The sequence below is a fragment of the Tupaia chinensis genome, unplaced genomic scaffold (assembly GCF_000334495.1).
Source record: "Tupaia chinensis unplaced genomic scaffold, TupChi_1.0 Scaffold140285_1, whole genome shotgun sequence".
In the NCBI taxonomy this organism is placed as follows: Eukaryota; Metazoa; Chordata; class Mammalia; order Scandentia; family Tupaiidae; genus Tupaia; species Tupaia belangeri.
In genome coordinates this window covers 303398-307493 of record NW_006200163.1, presented here as the reverse complement: position 1 = coordinate 307493, position 4096 = coordinate 303398, and the positions used below count along the sequence as shown (strand labels likewise).

Genomic DNA, 4096 nt, shown 5'->3' with positions numbered 1-4096 from the left:
AATCTATCTTGACATTGACCGATTTAAATCCTTAATTTGCAAAATTTTCCTTCACAGAAATACTTATATTAGTATTTGATTGAATAACTGAGAGGAGGTTTATATATATATCACAGGCCAGGAATCTTGTGGGGCATCGTAGCATTCTGCCTACCATGGGAGCAAGTAGGAAGGGCCTTTATTTGCTTACATCAACCAGTTATTACAATAGATGTGGACAGTCAGGTGGAGAGAATAATCTTGATAAAGACAAATATATTCAACCAAGGCAAATTCTGTAGAGGACTGAGAACTGATAACTATCTATCACCAGCTCTCCCAGGAGTTGGGGGGAAGGGAGAGGGAGGATAAATTATTCTAGCCAGTAGAAGGATCTGGGTGTTTCATCTTATCTAATTACATCATCTGTCTTGTCTAGATTACTATACCCATTTCCCGGTTTGTCCTTGACCAATACATTTGTCATACAAATGACCAAGTACTCCTTCTACCACACAGTTCTGATTGTGTAATGCCCCTCGTTAAAATAATTCCTTGGTTATCCAAAGCATTCACTCTTATTGCCATGTCATAAAATTCTTCATGATCTGGTCTTTCCTTACCATTCAGTCTAAGGCTACAGATCTTTCCATTTCTTGTTCTCTTTTCCTAAAAACCAGTTATGGGAATGGTATGAGCACTAGGGTTAAAGAGAGATGCAGAACAGTCTCTGAGTTATCTATAAACCAAGAACAGCAGGACTAATGAAGAGGCAAGAGAGCATATGACTCTTCTCAAGGCCAATATAAACCATAAGTATGATTTCTAAGGTAGAAATGTCCATATAGGAGGCATACAGAGTGAGTGCTAGAGTTGAAGGAAGAGGCCAATGTCCTGGATAGCTTATGATCTCTGAGAAGAATGAGGACCCAAGTGCTGTCATGCCAAATCATGCCTATATGTTCTTGTTGGCTTCAAGCACCACCTCCTCCCCTAAAATCACCAGAAGCAGCTGGTATAAGCAGAACCTATCATCACCAAGAGAAAAAATAGGAATTTCCAAATATTAACTTAAAGAAAAAGCACAATTATCAAAGACATAATGAAAAACTATAAAACAGAGGTACCAAACTTAAAGCAAACTCATACAAAACAATACAGCTAATAGAGAAAAAAAAGACTAAGGGACTAAGCAAAGACTAAGTAGAGATCATCAAAAAATGAAAATAGGATCCCTGAAGTAAAACATTCAATAGATAGGCAGGCTAGTTGAAGGGGATGGAAACAAAGTTGACTAAGTGAGGAACCAAATAAGCTATATGATTCACTGAGAATGGAGTTGAGAACATAAAGAGACAGAAAGTACAACAGAAAAGTTGAGTCTGGGAAATACATTCAGATATTTTCACAGAATTAAAGAAAAGAGAAAACAAAGGGTGAGGGAATCATATTTAAAAGAAAGAGATGGAGAAAAAGGACAAAGAGGAAAGTAACAATGATAGAAAATAGTACAAAAGAAAAGGTAATTTATCAGAGTTAGAAGCCTTCTCATCCTGGTCCCATGCCTTTTAAATCTATGCATAGTATTTTTTTAATTCTTTTTTTTAATACTTAATTTTATTTATTCATTAATTTATTTGAATTTGACCATAGAGAGATACAGAGAGAGAGAGAGAAAGTGAGAAAGCAAGCCACCAGGTTCAGGACTTGAACCGTAGTCAGCCATGTGGGAGTGTCCAGCGCCTTAACCACCACGCCACCTGCTGGTCCCCCATGCATAGTTTTTTCATAGTACTCAACTTGCCTTGAAATTTTTGAAAGTAACAACCCTTGTGTAGACACATCCTACGAAAATATCAGAGCCTTAAGAATAAAAAGTAAACATTAAACATTTTCAGAAAGAAAACAAACGTGTAACTCCAAAAGAATGAAAGTCAAATTAGTACCAGACTCGCTTTTTTCCCCTGTAGTGCTTGTGGGCCTGCAGGTCAGACATAGCCACTGGTCTCTGTTTCCCAGAATGGGATTTGTTAAAGCTGTCAAGAATAAGACCTACTTTAAGAGATAACAAGTCAAATTTAGAAGACGATGAGAGGGTAAAACTGATTACTATGCTCAGAAATGCTTGGTGAGCCAGGATAAAAATAAATACAACACACCCAAGTACAGGACGATAGTTAGTGTAACTAACAGAGATGTCATTTGTCAGATCGCTCATGCCCATATAGAAGGGGATATGATAGTCTGTGTGGTTTATGCACACCAACTACCAAAACACGGTGTGAAGGTTGGCCTGACAAATGATGCTGCAGCGTATTGTACTGGCCTGCTGCTGGCCCACAGTCTTCTCACTAGGTTTGTCAAGGACAAGATCTATAAAGGCCAAGTGGAAGTGACTGGAGATGAGTACAATGTAGAAAGCATCGATGGTCACCCTGGTGCTGTCACCTGCTATTTGGATGCAGGCCTTGCCAGAACTACCACTGGCAATAAAGTTTTTGGGGCTCTGAAGGGAGCAGTGTATGGAGGCTTATCTATCCCTTACAGTACCAAACAATTCCCTGGTTATGATTCTAAAAGTAAGGAATTTAATGCAGAAGTCCATCGGAAGCACACCATGGGGCAGAACGTTGCAGACTACCTGCGTTACCTAATGGAAGAAGATGAAGACACTTATAAGAAACAGTTCTCTCAGTACATAAAGAGCAATGTAACTCCAGACATGATGGATGAGATGTACAAGAAAGCTCACACTGCTATATGAGAGAACCCAGTTTATGAAAAGAAACCCAAGAAAGAAGTTAAAAAGAAGAGGTGGAATCATCCCAAGATGTCCCTTGCCCAGAAGAAAGATTGGGTATCCCAGAAGAAGGCAAGTTTCCTCAGAGCTCAGGAGCAAGCTGCTGAAAGCTAAACCAAACAATTTTCTATGACTTTATTCAAGATAAAAGATAATAAACTACAACAAAGCAACAACAGCCAAAAAATTAGCACCAGACTCAGGGCTCCCACAATTTTATAACCCCCATAAAGTTCAATTCATGCTGTGCTCCAGAGGAGCCAATCACATAAGACAGTGACATCAATGGTATTTCCCGCAGTTCAGCAATATAGCACCCTGCCCAGACTTGTCTTTGCTAACAATAAAAGCTAGAAAATGTTGGGACAATGACTTCAAGATTCTGAGAGAAAATTATGTCAAATCTAGTATTCTATATCCAGGCAATTTAGTGTGACAGCAAAATGAAAATGTTTTTCAGGTATGCAAGTCTCAAAAAATGTTACCATTTACAGATCCTTTCTAAAAGAACTCCTAAAGATAAAGCCTAGAAAGAGAAAATAAATCTAATCAACAGAAGTAAGCAAAGATACTGGAATCACTGATATCTACCAAAAGCTCATTTTATTTTTAGAGATTTTTGCTATAGGGTGCGTGCACTTGCCAGAGAGATAGAGAGAGACAGAGAAACAGAAAGAGAGAAAACACTTTCTGTGATGGCCACATTGCAATACCTTCTCCATTCTCTTCTCGAGATTTTGGGCATATATGCACACACACCGGGCGTGAGTTTTAAGCCACCAGGTCTAGACTTGAACTGCCATTGACTACCTAGGAGTCCAGCGATGTAACCATTATGGCATCTGCTGGTCCCCCAAAAGCTAATTTGACCACAGAAAATGATAAAAAGGGAACAGAGTATAACTGAAAGCAAACATGTGTTGTCTTATTAAGAGGGAGACTATACAAGGATACTTCAAAAAGTCTGTGGAAACATTGAATTAAAGTACACTTTTATTAGGAGCAAAAAATAATTGAAATGCATGTATGGTTTTTCCTTAATACACACTTCCCATTAACTGTTTAAAGGCCCCTCATAGCTAAGAAATGCATTTGGCTTCAAGTAGAGAAGAATCCAAGTCACAAAGGGATGGATTTTTCTCACAGCTGTTCTGGACGAAAGAAACTGCTGGATATTGATTCAGAAACTTGATGATATATCAGAATAGGTGTTTCTGCAAATCTCTTGGCCTATCTCTTAGGCTTAGCATCTCATGGCTGTGAGGCTTCTGAAGGGATAGCCATGTTGATATGATAATGAGAAAGGTAGATGGCAAA

General features: G+C 38.6%; 1 pseudogene; it reads left to right on the top strand.

Moving 5' to 3' along the window:
* The first annotated feature begins 1999 nt into the window (after positions 1-1999).
* LOC106736444 (60S ribosomal protein L5 pseudogene) lies at positions 2000-2893 on the top strand (annotated as a pseudogene).
* The last annotated feature ends 1203 nt before the right edge of the window (positions 2894-4096 follow it).